This window comes from Pocillopora damicornis, chromosome 3 (genome assembly GCF_964200805.1).
Source record: "Pocillopora damicornis chromosome 3, jaPocDami1.2, whole genome shotgun sequence".
NCBI lineage: Eukaryota > Metazoa > Cnidaria > Anthozoa > Scleractinia > Pocilloporidae > Pocillopora > Pocillopora damicornis.
In genome coordinates, this window is record NC_142672.1 from 1,533,765 (window position 1) to 1,552,500 (window position 18,736).

At 36.7% G+C, this 18,736-nt stretch overlaps 4 long non-coding RNA genes across 5 annotated transcripts in view; 2 read left to right on the forward strand and 2 right to left on the reverse strand.

Moving 5' to 3' along the window:
- LOC149047772 (uncharacterized) overlaps positions 1-18,055 on the reverse strand; it is a 35,696-nt gene extending 17,641 nt beyond the window's left edge. The window contains exon 1 of the long non-coding RNA XR_016185232.1: positions 17,745-18,055. This is a non-coding gene — a long non-coding RNA (uncharacterized LOC149047772). The remainder of the gene's footprint in view (positions 1-17,744) is intronic.
- LOC149047774 (uncharacterized) lies at positions 251-13,051 on the reverse strand. 2 transcript variants are annotated; one of them, XR_016185228.1, is made up of 4 exons: positions 12,407-13,051; positions 12,148-12,298; positions 11,041-11,265; positions 251-737 (listed from the first exon to the last, which is right to left on the reverse strand). It is a non-coding gene; the product is annotated as an uncharacterized LOC149047774 (long non-coding RNA). The 2 variants fall into 2 exon arrangements; XR_016185229.1 differs by lacking the exon at positions 251-737 and having other exon boundaries at positions 8,277-11,265; positions 12,456-13,051.
- LOC149047775 (uncharacterized) lies at positions 6,138-8,141 on the forward strand. Its single transcript, XR_016185231.1, has 2 exons — positions 6,138-7,557; positions 7,878-8,141. It is a non-coding gene; the product is annotated as an uncharacterized LOC149047775 (long non-coding RNA).
- On the forward strand, positions 14,432-16,899 carry LOC113665852 (uncharacterized). The gene is made up of 2 exons (XR_003445756.2): positions 14,432-16,316; positions 16,636-16,899. It is a non-coding gene; the product is annotated as an uncharacterized LOC113665852 (long non-coding RNA).
- Positions 18,056-18,736: the final 681 nt, after the last annotated feature.

Consider the following 18,736-nt stretch of genomic DNA (forward strand, 5'->3'; position numbering starts at 1 on the left):
CCCCAACAACATCAACATCGAGATACCTATGACATAGACTTTTGTTCTGAGACTAACGAGAAATCTGATCCCCCCACGAACCATTCTAACGTAGTGCAGTTCTTCGGAGTCGGATACATGTTTTCCTCTTGGGCTCTTTAGTGGTGCATCAGACCGCAAGATTCAAAGTTGCGTAGAAAGAATTACGTTTAACCAAGGGATCATATAACATTATACTTATAACAAACAGAACATATATACGTCAGTTTTAAGTTTCAAGGGGATTCATTTAATTTTTAATTCGCAAATTTGATGATACAAAGTGATACGATTCAGATTGTCCCTTAAGCCTCGTACAAACCGCTGCCCTCGCCCAATCGTTCGAAAGACAACTCAATGTTTTTTAAGGGCTTTCTGCTACGCTTTGTAACCGTAAATGGAAAACTCAGTGTTTTCTCTGCCTCCAGTTCAGCATTCCAGCGTCGATTTTCGAGCACGAACTCTTGTTTATCTTTGGACACTATCCTTGCTTGCCAAACCTCCAGTCTCCTTATCGGCTCAGTGAAATTCACTGTTAGTCTCCAACCTTCTGGACCAACTGGAGTCATAGGAGTGATCTTAAAAGTGCCCCAAAATTGCTGCCTGTGTTCATGTCTCTTCTCCCATATCACCTCATCTTCTGATCTCACCTCAGCCACCAGTGAGAATACAACCAACACAACCAGGACAGTGTTTCCGATGCGACTCATGACTCAAAGCTGTGAATGAGTAATGTAATGTTTTGATGAATAAAAAGATTTGATGGATGGGAAGATTTTTCTTCATGTAACTGTCTCACAAAATTAAAAGATAGCGCATGAAACTAGTCCAACAATGCCCACTTTCACCGTATCTATCATTTATACATTCTTGCTTTGATGAACTGAAGATTCGCACAAACACATTACTTGACTAAATCCACAAACAATGACTTTTTGACTGAAGTACCTCAATTTTACAATCATTTAAGAGTGCCCAGTCTTTGGTTTTGAAAGAAAAAAAATAACAAGAGGTAAAAGATGTAAAGTTAAACTTCACACTGTTTGTAAAATTGCATCAAACATTGCTTTAACCGAGGTTTATTTAAGTCGAGTACCGAAATCTCTGATCGCTATAGCGGATTTCTGAGGGACCGTGAATTAGTATCCGTATCAGCACAGTTCTTAGAATTCCCTTATTCTGAAAGGAAAATTCATGCAATGGTAGAAGCCATGCTACAATTCGCGCAAAAAAATTAAATATCTTTAATTCTGTCTCGGACAAAAGGCGAAATGTGGCATGATCAAGAGAAAATCAATAAAAATGTTATTTTAGGATTTGGTCTCTGTCCTCAATAGCCAACGGGAGCTATGATCCTTAGCCTTCTCAACATATGCCTTCACACGTTTGTACGCGAAAGGGAGAATATTTGTTTGAGATTTCATTTGATCTGCATTTTTTCGCCAAGTTTTATTTGAAACAACAAGAAAATAGCTGAAATCAGTGTTGAATTTTTGCCTTCTACTGATATCGTAAACACAGACCTAAACACATATCCAACTGACTTGATTATTCCTGGTTTTGAGAAGTTAGTTGCCACAAATAAGACAACTCACGGTGTTATTTCAATCCCCAAGTTACCTACCTTCACAAATGTTGTCTAAAAAAAGCTATTCTGCGGGAGCCAACTACATTCAATGATAACTTTTATATCGCTTGGGAAATTAATATCCTGGCAGAAGGTTTATCTTATTAATGTTTGAATAGCGAGTTATTTTGTCGCATCAGCTGCTGATATATCTGAAAGACCTTAAATGAATCTCACATCGCCCTAAATTGTGTTTTTTTTTTTGGCAAAAACCTTGTTGTGTCATTACACAGTTGATCAAATAACAATTAAAGTTATTTCAATCGGGTTTTGCAGAGTGTAAATTTCGAGAATGAAAACTATCGATGCATTTTTCTCTCGAGAGCAAATAGCTTTTCTGTACGCATAGCAAGGTAAAATGATTTCAGCTGTTAGAAATGTTGTTTTTTCTTCATGGAAGTGCCATGCTTTTAAAAACTCCTTCGACATAGGTGTCATCAAGAAAAAGCACAAGACCTTTTCGTCCTTTTATGACCTTATGTGCCACATTCCCGAGTTTTTTATTTGCTGTTAATCTTTGTAGTTCTTAGGACAATAAAAGGACTTTGTCGAGTCAATTTTGAGAGTTTTATTCGCCGTCACAAAAACTCGTTAATTCTTGGAATTTGATTCCAGTTAATTATCGAGTCTATCACATCTAGATGCTCCGTGCTCCATCAGATGCAATATCTTTGGATATTTTGAACGTTATCAGACAACTGGGACACACTTTCTCGCATAGTTTTCCTTTTTCTTTTTTATTTCCCTTTTACATTGTTATTTTGTCATTCAAGTACTTTTTTGAGGTGAGCAAAATGTCTGAATAAGCATCGCATAACCAGATTTTTCGCGGGAGAGCGAGAAATATAATGGAAAAACTAGTGAACATTCCTTAGATGAAGAGCAATGGGGGGAGGGGAGGGAAGGTAATTAAGACGTAACTTTGGATTCAGCGGAGGCACAAAGTTGACGGCGATTTTATAGAATGCCAGAGTACAGATTTTAGACGGCAACAGCTTTATAAGGTTATCGAATATACGATACCGTAAAATGAAAAATCGACCTAACTTTCTGCAAAGTGTTGCGCGACATACTGTAATCCTCCTCATGAATCTTGAAACAAATTTCCCGTCTCCCCTTGTCAATGCTGGTATGGGGAAAATTAACCGCCTGAAAAATACTGAACATTGAACCAACCGGGGTGTTTCAACAAAACTTTATTAGGGTTGTAGTTATTTGCAATAGAGCGCTTCGTGCTTTAGGGGCCTTTGCTACGACCGCAAAGAAAACGATGAACGGTCAGTGTAATGAAAATAACCTGGCCCTGCCATGGCAAAGCACGCGACCAGAAATAGAGGGACATAAATACCTTTCAATTTCTACGATCACAATCAAAAGCCATGATAATACGTCTAAACCTGAGAATTTTCCCAAAAAAAAAGGGGAATTCGAGATAAAGGTCATCGGCTGAGACATTAGTTTGGACTTAATTTTTATGAAATAATGCTGGCAATTATCTATTTTTAAAAAGGTAAATTTCCTTAAGCTAAGAGAGAGCTTAGAAAAGCGAAGAGACAACCATGGCGAAATCATCATTTGTTCTGAATTTTGTTCTCATCAATGTCTGGATCAATAAGGTTTCCTCTTGTAGTACAGACCACATTATTCTTGACGGAAGGAAATGTCCTCTGATATAGACGAAAGCCACGATTAATTCCCAATCTGTCAGATTAAATTGATAGCTCTATTTTCTGGCATATTCGTTACGCGACCTCCGCTGAATTACGTAAGTTATCGCCCACAAAACTATTGAAGTCTTCTATACTTCTCAGAGTTGTTTACGATATTCCGATTCATATTCACGCCAGATTCATATTTTGTTACAGCAATATATAGTGTCTTAGGGCAAGAGGTCCAGTTTGTCAGAACATATAGCTACTAAAATAAACCATGATCGTTTAGCTTTTACGTTTTCGTAAAATATTACACGGTTCTTTTGTTAATATTTGTGTAATCTTCGAAGAAGGTCTCATTTTTTAGTCATCTACTAATCGCTATTCTTTAGATATGAAACTATGGTGGTCTATCTTTGTATGCTCTCCTTTAAATTTCAATTTATTTTACCCACAGAGCATTTATCATTGCTTAAGTCCATCAAACGCCACTGTCAGTTTAATGGGAGTATAAATCGTCAGGCCAATTACACAAGGATAGCAAAATGTTACTTACACTGTATGACGCAAATGAGCATGAAACGAAAAATTGGAAACCTGAGTGTTTCTAATACAATATTTTTTTCAAGTTCATTCCTCTCTTGACTTTAAAAAGACCTTTTCGGACGAACGCAGGTTGAAAATAGGAGCCACTGACACACCGTGGCTTCAATATAACTTGATTTTGTAATTAAGCTAACAGCTTATCTGCATGTTGCGCTGCGTTTTATATTTCAAACATAGATATGTATGTTTGTTACTAAGGAAGTTTTTAAAACGGTTAATGGGGTAATTTAAGGCCTCCATGATAAGATTATGATATCATGCACGCCACATCTTTCTTAGTCAACGTTCTACCACGTTGTGCCGCGCTTATCAATTAATTGACCAATGAATGCATGGTTCACTCTATGACATGCAATTATCTTTATCCACAGTAAGTTATCTCATTCCACCCGCCTTGAAAACCACATTACTCTACTGAAGAAGATAACATATACATACGCGCCAAACTAAAATCGCACACAGAAATGCAATATTTATTTTAAACATGTAGTCAAATTTTTATAATATAGGAGTTATTGTGTACAATTACATTTCTTTTCATGAAACATTGTGCGATTGGTGGAATCAAATAATTCATAACAGTTTTTAAGAAAGGGAAATATGTCTTGAATAAGTAGAACATTATGATATTAATAAAAAAAGACCTTGTATTCAGATAATTTTACTTTATAGGTTGATATGGCCTTAGAATCATTAATTTCATGTAGTGGGAAGCCAAGTTTGTGTTAGTTTATAATATCACCTTCATCTCTTTCGCAAAAAAAAAACCGTTATTGATTGTATAAATTAGCAGTTAAGATGTCAGCTATTGTTTTGAAGAATCACCTTTTGCCTTGAACACAAAGGAAAAAAACAGTTCCAACCCTCGAAATTCGTGTTTCTGGCGATTTATGAATTATATAATCGGCATTATATGTGAATTCTGCTAATAAAAGGCAGACAGTCATTCAGAAACAAAGAAAGGAACCAAGAAGAAAGCTTTGAGATTATTGATTTTGCCTTCGCTCTCGTAGATTTTCAGTTCTTCTTTTTGTGTTAAGAAAGGAGTTAGGCACCTTGTTGCCAAATGTCCACCACTGCTTGCCCATTTTACAGTAGCTAACAATTAATTTCTTAGACGATTTTATGTTTTGAAGTAAATAATATTTGTGCCAAAATAATTTGATAACAAATACAATAAAATTAGTAATACGCGCGTCTGATTGGCTAAAAACCAATGTAATTTTCATGTGAAACGAGCGCAGAGTCATGACACGAGTGCGAATTTTCGTCCGTCTTGACTTTCTGTGATGCGTTTTTCGTGTAAACTATTGATAGTAACTACATGATTTCGAGTGCAATTTGGTGTAAATAAGCACTTGTAAATTTTTCAAAGACTGCAAATTGCACGAGCCCGTAGGGCTCGTGCAATTTTGTTGTCTTCGTAAAATTTACTCTTGCTTATTAACACCGAATTACACTTGAAATCATGTTGTTACCTGTACAGAGTATATTTGTATAACTCTAGAGGTTTTTTAGATCATGTTTATTACGTAGTCTAAACGTGAGTGAGGAAAGGCCGAGTTTATATCATATGACTTTTAAATTACGACTAGTGATCGCACCGAGTTCTTGTTTGATTGCGTTGCTAGTCTGTTCAGTATGAAATTTCATAGCAGACTTGAATCATTTAATTGAATTGGACTATGGCCACTCTGTGTGAAAGGAGTAACGCGGTCTGAGAATTTTACTTTCACAATTTTTGACAAAATGCCAATTTTTATTGATTTTCTGTGTTATATATATTACGATGTTCATTTAAAGAAGTTCACTTCGTTGCTTGCGCAAAACAATAATTAATATCTGAGTCTCTCTAAAGGAATTAAATCTCTGAATCATAGATTTCGTGCTCCGATTCCCTAACACAGAGCTGCAAGGAGTACGATGCCGATCAAGGCCATAAGGAGGTTGACAAACGTCCTTCGCACTGTAAGGATCAACAACATTGAAAGTGCCGAGTGAGCAAATTGATTAAGAAAGATGGTTAGTTTGCGGTTCTCTCATCATATAAAGGAGATGTTATTCGAATTTTCACAAGCGTGGGAGAGAGAAGAAGATCAATTCGCTGAGAAACAAACCTGTGTCGAAACTTTTTTTCTGCAGAAAGTAAAGAAAACAGAATAAGTACTTTGACAAATTTAACATTAATGGATCGGTACGAGCCAGAAAAATGATAAAAGTCACGGTAAACCATCCAAATTAGGTACGCAAAGGAAATAGCTAAAACACTTATCAAGATCAGCCCACCCTAATCGTAGTTGGCTACGGAATAATCAAGAAGTGCTTATCTGATCTTTCTGATCTCGTGAAGCAACAAGTGGTTTTAACGTTTATTTTTTTTTTTTTCTACTTCACACTCGAAAATTTCTATTATCTTTATTGATGAAATAATTATTGTATCCAGGAAAAGTGAAGTAACACGCAGAGAAAGTCAAAAATATCTAAAAGAACGCAAATATGCTTTACGGCTAAAGAATTATGAAACAAATGGATGCATTTACACTCCTTCATGAGCGTAAAATTTTTTTCATGCAAGGTAATAAAAAAACTGGCATTTGGTATGTCTTCATAAGCCTTGAACTGTGTTGTTCCACAACTGGAATCACTATCACCAACATCTACAATTCCGCACTAGTACACGAAAAACCAATTTCGCCCATTTGACCGTGGCCTTAATCACACTTAAAACAATGCCTTAAACATTAATTCAAGAGGACAATGAGGGCAATCGTATATTAAGCCCGTTTTGCAAAAAAAAATTCATTGAAGCTTAGCACGGGTATAAGTTTTTTTTTTGTCTGGTTGTTTTGGTTTTTTGTACGTGTATTTTTTCTTTTTTTTTTTTTACACTTCTAATTCACACGGATCAGTATCCATCTGCACTCAAATTTTCTTATTAGCAGCTTTATTTCTCTTCATGTTTAGTGATATTTCTCTTATTTTACAAGTCTCTGTGCAATACATACTACATTCCTCATTTCCAAGGTATTTTAGTCGAAAAGGAAGCTATTAGTCGTCACGGAAAGGGGATTATCTAGTAATGGTAAAGAAAACAGAAATTAACAGTTCGACATTTGATAGACACGAGGCAGTAATGTGATAATGGTCTGCAAAGGAAATAAACCTTTGCCACCAAAGTGAAGCTGGTACATTATCAACCACACTGATCGCATTATCGTAATCGTATATCACTACTCCAGTGAAAATTGAACTGACATGGAAATTGATTAACATGCAATAGAACGTTTTCAGATTAAACGGCAGATGTATTTACACTTCTTTGTTTCTCTACAAGACCACAATACGTTTTAAAGAAGGAGGTTTTCGGAAGTAATACACCGCCTCTGCCATTAATTGTATAATACAGCAGGATGTAAATACATTTTTTTGGTGATATCCCGTGGATGGAGATCATATAAACGGAGCAAACGATTCCCAATTCATTCAATCATTAGTTTGGTCTAAACACAAGCAATAGAAGTGGTCGTTAGAAGTAGCTGTAACATGAAAACTTCAACCAGGGTTTGGATTCTATGTTGCTTTTTAATTTTGTCTTCTTCTGTCCAGTTCTCAAGCGCATTTCACTGCAACCAAGTTGGTAAAAGGACTTTTAAGGTAGGTATTAAATAATATATATTTTATCTCAGAGAAATTGTGGGATGATTGACAACGTTTAGTAACGATAAAATAAACTTAATTGAAACGTGTCTTAAATTTAGAGGCATCACCCTTACTTACGGGAAAATAAATTTACTTTATGAACAACAATTTTTTTTTCTTTTTACTTAACCTGTTCTTTACTGTTTCACTGACCACTGTTACCTCCATCGCAGTTACATTATCTAAGCTGATAAATTTCAGTACAGTTTTAAGCAATACCTTGACTTCGTGAGAACACTTCTCATTAAACACCCTCTTTGGTTCAATCCTTACAGTATCATAGAGATATTCAACCAATCTGCCAGTTCGCCTCCGAATATTGTGGTGTTCTGAGACCTGAGCTGCAGTCACGTGACACAACTGGTGATGCGAGGCCGAAGCAAAGGGACATTATCCATGAATGAAAATAGCTAAATCAACGCCGCCCACGCCGCCATCGAATAAAATTGTACATGTTACTTTTGTAAATCAGCGTTAAAGGAAGAGTTTAAGTTTGTTTAATTTAATGACGGAATAAAAAGCTGGTTCATGATTGCAAATCATTTTGGAGGTTTTATTTATCACGATTAGGAGTAAGCAAATCTATTGGGCCAGTGACTTAACGATGAATTTTAAGGTAATGCAACGGTGCGGCATGTTGATTACTTGCCTTAACGGCTCGTAATTAACAAGGGTTTTGTAACTGACGAGGATTTCCCGTGTTCTCCTCCGCATCCTCTTCCCTCTATATAAATTCCCCAAGCCTTAGTCTCCTCTCTTTGCAGCATTAGACTTACATTCACTCCCAGTCTATTGAATAACACCTTTTCGCTCGGACACGCTTGGTTCTGTGCTCGACCTATCTCTGTCACTACTTTAGAAGACGCGTGAGCAGACCGTCATGAACCTGAGATTAGAATGCAGCCCACGTCCAAAGGGATCGGTTTTCGTTGGCCCTTTGTCAGAGCGAATAACGAAGGGCTCGAAACGCTCGAACGTCGGCTTTGGAACTCTTTACAGTGGTCGATTTATTTTGTCGACTCGGTTCATAATACTAAACTTCCCTATTATACTCTGACGCAGCACCACAGTGTCTTGAGAAACTTTCTCTCTAAGTTGAACTTACCCCCTTCATAAACTGATTAAGAGTCTCATTGAGGACGAGAACACGTCAAACGTTCGATAGCCCAATACAACGAAGATCAAAAGAAATATCACATTTGTAATTATCACTTCCATGTGATGGTAATTAAGGTGATCACAGAACCGATTTAGAGTACCGATAAATTTAAATTTGTCGTGGAGCTCGAAGTAGAACTGTCGCCGGTTATGATATATATATGTTATTTGCCGGCTGGGTGAAAAACTGGGAACGAGGTCTTGAAAATACTGCCCGAGGCCGTAGGCCGAGGGCAGCATTTCCAAGACCGAGGTCACAGTTTTTCACCATACGGACCGATCCTTAGCCGGTAAATAACATATTTATTTTTTTTTAAACTTGACGAAATTCTTTCCGAAAGAACCCGAATGATTGAGGGCTGTAAATACGGCAAGATCTTCCATAAACTGAACAATTTTTGAGCGAGTAAATGATATTTAAAATAGAGGTGATGCAAATTAAAGAGAGATGCCTCACCGAAACATTTTCATTTGCGTAACGATGAAGGTCATTTAAAAGGCTTCCAAACAAACTTTGAAACATTATTTTTACAAGTATCTGTCACAATCTGACACCTGTCAATTAGAGAGCGCGTAAGAAAAGAAAAAGCGCAAGAACATTTGAAAAACAACGAAACTAGTTTGGCAAGAACTATCACACATGCCAATGTTTTCTTCAAAAACACTCAATGATCTAACGGAAAGTATTATTCACTCTCATAGACGATTCATTCATGTACGAAGATTTACCTCTGTTCACTAAGTAAACGGCGAGGAAAGTAATTGTGAGTAAATTCAAATTTTTTATTTTGAAGTCGTGAGAGTTTGCTCGTTTGTTTGCTGCAATGGCGTGTGTAAATCTAGTCTTTCCTCCACAAAAACTAAATTCGAATGGCACACTCCAATGAGACACAAGGGGATTTAATGCGGCCTTTTCTCAATAAATTCCTTCAGTTTCTGTAGTACAATTTACGGTACAAATGTCTAAATTGAACAGACTCGGAAAGACTCACCGAGAGCGTATATTTGTTGTAAAACTGAATATAAAACTTTGTTCGCTCTTTCACTACGAACAAATTGTTTGAGAAAATTCAGATATTAAATGAATGAAGTTCCTTCGTTCAGTTTAACTGTAACCAAATACCTCACGTTTGAACTTTCTAGATAGTTTTTGTGAACGATTAAAATTAATTGCAGACGGTTTTTAGGCCGCTAGTCAACCAACGTAATGACACTATTGCTTAAACAAATTCTTTCTGAAACCAATATTTTTCTGTCAACCACAGTGATTTGATAGAGAGAAAAGAGAGGATTCACAAGTTATTTATCGGCTTGAGGTAGTGACCGACGTGTTTGCTTAAAAATACTGCCCAGCCGGAAAAACGAGATATATTTATGAAAAATGGCAACGAAATTTGGGATGTACTCGGCGACTCACGAAAGCGTTACCGTGGCCCGTGGGCAGAGATAGGAAAATACTGACCGGGTTGAGAACCAATTAGATTGCAGGATTCATTACCGTGCCCTCTAAGAAAAAAATAATAACATTTATTTATATTACATACGCCGTTACAGGTAAACTGAACAATGGAACTTTCATTCATTTAATGTATGAATTTTCTCAAACAATTTGTTCGTAGTGAAAGAGCGAGCGAAGTTTTAATTTCGAGCGAGCGAAGTTTTAATTAAAAAAAACATTTTAGCACACGCTTGTTTATCAGAAACAGGCCTGTTTTAAGCAGCCCATCAAATCAATGATCTTCCTACTTTGATTCAAAAGTGAAACATTTAAAAAGAAAAGCAAGCAAACAAATCTAAATGAACAATGAAAAAGAATAGGGAAGAGAAAAGAAAAACATGAATACTTTTAACACCTTGGATATCTTAATTTTTTTTTTAAGCTGCAAACAGATTAATTATGTAAATTTATAACAGTACGCCTTTTTTGTCAAGGTGGTTAAAGATTTTTGAAAGGGCGATGGAAAAAGACATTCAGCAAACTCTCCACAGATATTTTGATCGTAAGTCTTGACAGGAATTTCCAAAAAAACAAAATTGATGGGTTTTCATGACTACGCACAGAAATCGATAAACGCGCTTTGGGATATGAGAGATTTCTTAAACACGGAGCGAGCCTATAAAAGGTCAGCGGTTTGCACTTTGTTGGCTTCCTTCGCACCGATAATGGCGGCTTTCTGCAACGGTCACTATCGTTATAAATCTTCTGCTAAATCTCTTGTTGTCTGCTTTCAAGAAATGATACATTAAATTATTTATTTACAACCCCCACCATTTGCTTACCTTTTCAAGAGTGTCTTAAATGTCGTTCTTAGACAAAAAACTCAAGAAACGAGCGAAACTTCCTTCCCGTTCGGAGAAAATTCAAATTTCGCGGGTGCTCAAGATCGATGAACGCATGTCCTCCGTTGAGAAAATGGGCCTGCAATCATAAAGATCATCTATTTCTATAACTTGAGCATGCCTGTAGGTTCTGTACGATAGTGAGGCTTGTACTTTGAGTTTTGGCTGCGGGAAAGTAAAACAACAAAACAAACAGAAGTTATGTGTTCGTATGTATACGTTTTGCGACCATGCTAAGCCGCCATAGTGCAAATGCACCTCCAAACTGTTCTATTCAGAACAAAAAATCCGAAATTCTAAGTACTACAAAGAAAAGAAAGAGTCTTTAAAGGCTAAAAAGGTCAGAATTCAAAATAGAGTTACACAAAGAAGAAGAAGGCCGCCTGGAGTCGCTGAAGATGAAAATTGCATCCATCAAAAAAGAGCTGCATTTGGATAACAAACTCGTACCTGCAGCAAACGCTCGTTTTATGGAAATTTTAGTAGACAACTGGCTTGTACATAATGTCAAAACCGAGGCAAACGGTTTAGAAACTGCACACTTTGTGGACTTTGATAGTATGCAGTCAGTAATCGAAGAGGAGACAAACGCAAGCTCGCCCCCAGAATCGTTCCAGGATAGCTACATCAAGACCCAGCTGCATAGCGAGAGCCGAGAAAATGACGAAATTTATATAGTGTGCGGATCTGCCCTCGAACGCTTGTTTAGACATTTTATTGACGGAAATGATTGTGTTTGCAAATGTGGGAATACTAAAAATCTTTGCTCGTGATAAAATGCACCTCTACACTAAGGGAAGCTTATATACACTCACAGAAAGCTAACTACAAATATTTACCCTGTGTTCGAGTTGTGTTGAATACAATTCAAGCTTTATTCAAGCAAATTTCGCTATAAACATGCACTGAAACAATGCAAATACACATTCATTGATAATTTTCATGATTGATTGTAGTTTGAACGTGGGCATCTACAAAGAATTACATTTCTGTCAAGCTCGGCTGAAATTACGCGACATGTAAATCAAGCTACATTTATAAATTTACCAGCATCTTCCTCTTCACGGACATTGCCATCTTGTGTTATTTTTGCTCTTTTCCTTCGGCTGGGTTTGGTTTCAGAGACAACCTCCCCGCCGCTGAAGGCCACAAAAGAACGCAGAGATTCCATTTCACTCACTGGCATTAGAAGTACAACCTAAAACACGGCATTTACGTTGAGTAACAAACTCCAAAACAATCGATATGCTTTCACAAGTGAAACAACAAAAAAGGTGTTAAAATGCATGTATATGAAGTACGATACCTGTCTAAATTCTTCTTCTGTAGATGCCATTCTTGTTGTTTTCGCTTACCTTTTCACAAAGCCGAGAAGCAAACAAGCGAAAAACCTTCCCTTGTGCGGTCGCCTGAAAAATTACTTCGTGCGAATTTCGCGGGAGTACGACACGCCTGGGTGAATAAGCCAATCAAAGCAGAGTATTCCAATTTTTGATTGATGGGCTGAGCCGCTCAGCCTCCATTTATAGGCTCGCTCCGTGTTTAAGTGTACTAAAACATTCAAATGAATCTAAAAAAGATTAAGAATATTATCTGCGAATAAAGCCCTTGGTGAACTCCATACGAGGTAGAAATAAAAACGAGGGACATGTTGGCGATATTTTATCCTAGTTTTCTCACTGATTTTAGTGATGCATAACGAATATGAATCAGGTTGGAAAAAAAGTAAACATAGAGGCAGGTTGGGTGTTTAGAGTGACATGGAGGACTAGATGCCAAATGGTCGATCCAAATGTCAAAATAAAGATCGTGGTTTAAACTTGTTAGGAAACTAGTTTTAGATGCGGTTTTGAAAAAGCCAAATATCAGCATTGAAATGAGTCTTGATCAATCCCATGGCTAAAAATTTTAAAATGATCTCTGTATCATGAGATAGTTTACAAGCGAGCAAACTTACCTTTAACGCTCGCACCTCGTATAGTGACGATTCGATTTCCAGGATGTGATATTTTAATATTTTAAAAGTGCCTTAATATCGCTGCCAATTCAGGTTTAAATTAGTTCATTTCCTCTTGTCATCTACCACCGGTCTGAAATGATAACTGCCTATAACCAATATTCCTTGACCGACACCTTGTCAGTTTTCAACACAATTCATGAATATCTTTCTGAGTCAAACTTATGACCAGGTAACCTCGTTTAGTCATAGATAGGGTGAAATCTTTCATAAAATTGTTCACCAATTTTTAACAAGAATTCCCATAACTCAATTCCGAGAAAATAGGAAATGAAAAAGAAGCAAAAAGAGTATACTTGAAGATCATCGTTATTCTTTGATTAACCAAATGATTCTTAAATATTTGCATCTGTCAATCGTTCATAATCAGATCGTCTTTCTAATTTGTTGTTCACCAGCACCGCTTAAAAATTATGATGTACACTGATCTCAGCGTGAACCATCCTCTGTAGGCTCTCAAACAGACCTTCCAGCGTCTCTCAAGACAAAATTCTATCAATGTTAAGTATTCTTAGTGACTAATAGATGACCAATCCTACTGAAACGCTTCTTTTGTTCGATCTTCTCCTCTAGTCAATATTGTACATAAAAACCTTTAGCTGATATCACATGCTAAGATGGGAATAAGACTTTCGCTCATCACGCAAGTTACTTGGTCCTCATGAAATATGGTATATAACCTGAAGCATTAAAGATTGACTGTGATACTCCACGTCAGGCACAGCAAGTAAAATGTTTTTCGTTTTGTTTATGATATCGCGTGGTTATGATTGAGAAAACAAAAAACGTCGTGGTTCCGTTGTAGGTGGTTTGCGTGCAATCGATATCATCGAACACAAAGATCGTAAGAACTGATTAAAAAGTCGTATATAAGAACCTTGGTCTAATTCCTTCGACGAGTGGGAACCCGAGGAAGCGAAAGTGCTTCAGGCTTTTAGTTAACGACCTTTTACCGGACTATGCAAATTTCTCTTATCAGACTGTAGCTGCCTTAATTAAACCATGAACATTACCTTAGCATCCCTTCATGAGGTCATTGTTATTCCTCGGTGATAAAGAGCTAAATCCAGCCCGCCTTTGAAAAAGATGATGAATAAGAGTATACCAGAAATAAAAACATTTCTTTGGACCTTAGGAGCAAAACAATTTTATAAGTTTCTAGAATTTTACTTTCACAATTTTCGACAAAATTCCAATTTTTATTGATTTTCTGTGTTATATATATTACGATGTTCATTTAAAGAAGTTCACTTCGTCGCTTGCGCAAAACAATGATTAATATCTGAGTCTCTCTAAAGGAATTAAATCTCTGAATCATAGATTTCGTGCTCCGATTCTCTAACACAGAGCTGCAAGGAGTACGATGCCGATCGAGGCCATAAGGAGGTTGACAAACGTCCTTCGCACTGTAAGAATCAACAACATTGAAAGTGCCGAGTGAGCAAATTGATTAAGAAAGATGGTTAGTTTGCGGTTCTCTCATCATATAAAGGAGATGTTATTCGAATTTTCACAAGCGTGGGAGAGAGAAGAAGATCAATTCGCTGAGAAACAAACCTGTGTCGAAACCTTTTTTTCTGCAGAAAGTAAAGAAAACAGAATAAGTACTTTGACAAATTTAACATTAATGGATCGGTACGAGCCAGAAAAATGATAAAAGTCACGGTAAACCATCCAAATTAGGTACGCAAAGGAAATAGCTAAAACACTTATCTAGATCAGCCCACCCTAATCGTAGTTGGCTCCAGAATAATCAAGAAGTGCTTATCTGATCTTTCTGACCTCGTGAAGCAACAAGTGGTTTTAACGTTTATTTTTTTTTTTTTCTACTTCACACTCGAAAATTTCTATTATCTTTATTTATGAAATAACTATTGTATCCAGGAAAAGTGAAGTAACATGCAAAGAAAGTCAAATATATATAAAAGAACGCAAATATGCCTTACGGCTAAAGAATTATGAAACAAATGGATGCATTTACACTCCTTTATGAGTGTAAAATTTTTTTCATGCGAGGTTATAAAAAAATGGCATTTGGTATGTTTTCATAAGCCTTGAATTGTGTTGTTCCACAACTGGAATCATTATCACCAACATCTACAATTCCGCACTAGTACACGAAAAACCAATTTCGCCCATTTGACCGTGGCGTTAATCACACTTAAAACAATGCCTTAAACATTAATTCAAGAGGACAATGAGGGCAATCATATATTAAGCCCGTTTTGCAAAAAAAAATTCATTGAAGCTTAGCACAGGTATAAGTTTTTTTTTTTTGTCTGGTTGTTTTGGTTTTTTGTACGTGTATTTTTTTTTTTACACTTCTAATTCACATGGATCAGTATCCATCTGCACTCAAATTTTCTTGTTAGCAGCTTTGTTTCTCTTCATGTTTCGTGATGTTTCTCTTATTTAACTACTCTCTGTGCAATACATACTACATTCCTTATTTCCAAGGTACTTTAGTCAAAAAGCAAGCTATTAGTCGTCACGGAAAGGGGATTTTCTAGTAGTGGTAAAGAAAACAGAAATTAACAGTTCTATATTTGATAGACATGAGGCAGTAATGTGATAATGGTCTGCAAAGGAAATAAACCTTTGCCACCAAAGGGAAGCTGGTACATTATCAACCATACTGATCGCATTATCGTAATCGAATATTAAAATTCTTAATCTTTTGTAACTAACCTCGCACAGCAACAAGAAGTTTAGGTTTTTAAGGAAGATTCTTGAAAATATTTAAGGTGAACAGTTTTGTTTGTTGCGACATCAGAACTACTCCAATGAAAATTGAACTCACATGGAAATTGATTAACATGCAATAGAACGTTTTCAGATTAAACGGCAGATGTGTTTACACTTCTTTGTTTCTCTACAAGACCACAATACGTTTTAAGGAAGGAGGTTTTCGGAAGTAATGCACCGCCTCTGCCATTAATTGTATAATAGGGCAGGATGTAAATACATTTTTTTGGTGATATCCCGTGGATGGAGATCATATAAACGGAGCAAACGATTCCCAATTCATTCAATCATTAGTTTGGTCTAAACACAAGCAATAGCAGTGGTCGTTAGAAGTAGCTGTAACATGAAAACTTCAACCAGGGTTTGGATTCTATGTTGCTTTTTAATTTTGTCTTCTTCTGTCCAGTTCTCAAGCGCATTTTTCACCAACAAAGTTGGTAAAAGGACTTTTAAGGTAGGTATTAAATAATATATATTTTATCTCAGAGAAATTGTGGGATGATTGACAACGTTTAGTAACGAGAAAATAAACTCAATTGAAACGTGTCTTAAATTTAGAGGCATCACCCTTACTTAAGGGAAAATAAATTTACTTTATGAACAACTTTTTTTTTCTTTTTACTTAACCCGTTCTTTACTGTTTCACTGACCACTGTTACCTCCATCGCAGTTACATTATCTAAGCTGATAAATTTCAGTACAGTTTTAAGCAATACCTTGACTTCGTTAGAACACTTCTCATTAAAACACCCTCTTTGGTTCAATCCTTATAGTATGACAGAGATATTCAACCAATCTGCCAGTTCGCCTCCGAATATTGTGGTGTCCTGAGACCTGAGCTGCAGTCACGTGACACAACTGGTGATGCGAGGCCGAAGCAAAGGGACATTATCCATGAATGAAAATAGCTAAATCAACGCCGCCCACGCCGCCATCGAATAAAATTGTACATGTTACTTTTGTAAATCAGCGTTAAAGGAAGAGTTTAAGTTTGTTTAATTTAATGACGGAATAAAAAGCTGGTTCATGATTGCAAATCATTTTGGAGGTTTTATTTATCACGATTAGGAGTAAGCAAATCTATTGGGCCACTGACTTAACGATGAATTTAAGGTAGTGCAACGGTGCGGCATGTTGATTACTTGCCTTAACGGCTCGTAATTAACAAGGGTTTTGTAACTAACGAGGATTTCCCGTGTTCTCCTCCGCATCCTCTTCTCTCTATATAAATTCTCCAAGCCTTAGTCTCCTCTCTTTGCAGCATTAGACTTACCTTCACTCCCAGCCTACTGAATAACACCTTTTCGCTCGGACACGCTTGGTTCTGTGCTCAACCTATCTTTGTCACAACTTTAGAAGACGCGTGAGCAGACCGTCAAGGACATGAGATTAGAATGCAGCCCACGTCCAAAGGGATCGGTTTTCCTAGCCAATCGAGACCGCTTACCTTGTCCCTAGTTCGTCAAAAGCTTTCATTGCCCGAACTTCAATATAAAAAGGTCTTACAGAATTTGTATCTACATCCTTTATTACCGAAGATGATGGGAAGAATATAGCCTTTTAAGGCTATAAGTTACGAAATCTCCGCGGGCCTTGTGGTGAAAAAGTACACATCCCTAAATTTAACAATCACAACTTTCGTAGTAAGTGAGATAAGTAATTCAGTTTATTTTCTCGATTTCTTAGTTTACAGCAAGAACAATAGTATGATACTTGATGCATTCAGGGGCATTAATAACACTCGCTGAAGAAACACATAAAGATATGATCTAACGCTTTGCCAGCCGGGACATCGAGCCGGGACTTTTCAAATTAACTTATTTTTCAACTCAATGCGATTTTGTGCAATCATTCTCCTTAAATGGTACAAAGTAACTCTTACCTCGTTTGTAATCTCCTCTGATGAGTAATTTGGTGCTTATGGGCGCTTGTAGACAGAATGCTGTGAAGATGAATAGTTAATAACGTTTAAATACTGTTCTGTTGCCCTGATACACTTTTAATCTTGAATACTGTTTGTTCAAACAAAGCTTTTACATACTTATCGGTTTTGTAAATGGTCTGTTTCAACAAAGACCTCAAGATAAACGTAGTGGATATAAAGCTTCTCTAACCATTCAAACAGTGATTTTGCAATATCACAGCTGAATTAACAAATTCTGGGCAAATATGCTGACCTAGTATGATTTCATATTTGCATATCTTAGTACCACTAAAAAAATTACCAGGATTTATTTAGAGAACACGCGGACTGAAAGATTCTGATTTACAACGCATGGACTTTTTTTAAAAGAAGTTGTGGAGGTATCTGAGAGTTAGAGGGAAACAATAAAAAATGTAATTGAAAAAGCTAAGCTCAGCAATTTCCTGTTCGTTGCTTACTAGGTAGTGACTAGAATAAAATAAAATCATTTTAACCACTTGCTTGCTGGTACTCATCAAAACCTTCATCCATATATTCCCAAATTGTTGAGAATTTCGTCTTGTTATTTTCCGTTCCCAGCATTTTCTACTTGTTTTAAAATCCCTGTGAACTGTTCCTCACACTTTTTCAAACTTCTCTATTTAATCTTTTTTTTCAAGAGATCAAGATGGCTGAAGTTGTTACGTATCCTACGGCATTCCAGCCACGTTTGCGAAAACAAGCTTCCCTTCGTGAAAATTTATTCCCATGCCCATTTAACCAGCTACGAGTGGCTAACTAAATAGTGAACAGATTGCATTGCCACAACTAATAAATATGGCATAGGAAGAGATTGTTTGGGGGTTCATGTTCAACAAAAAAGTGATCATCTATGACCATTCAACCTCCACGCCGAAAAAACCTGTTGAGACCCCCAACAACATCAACATCGAGATACCTATGACATAGAC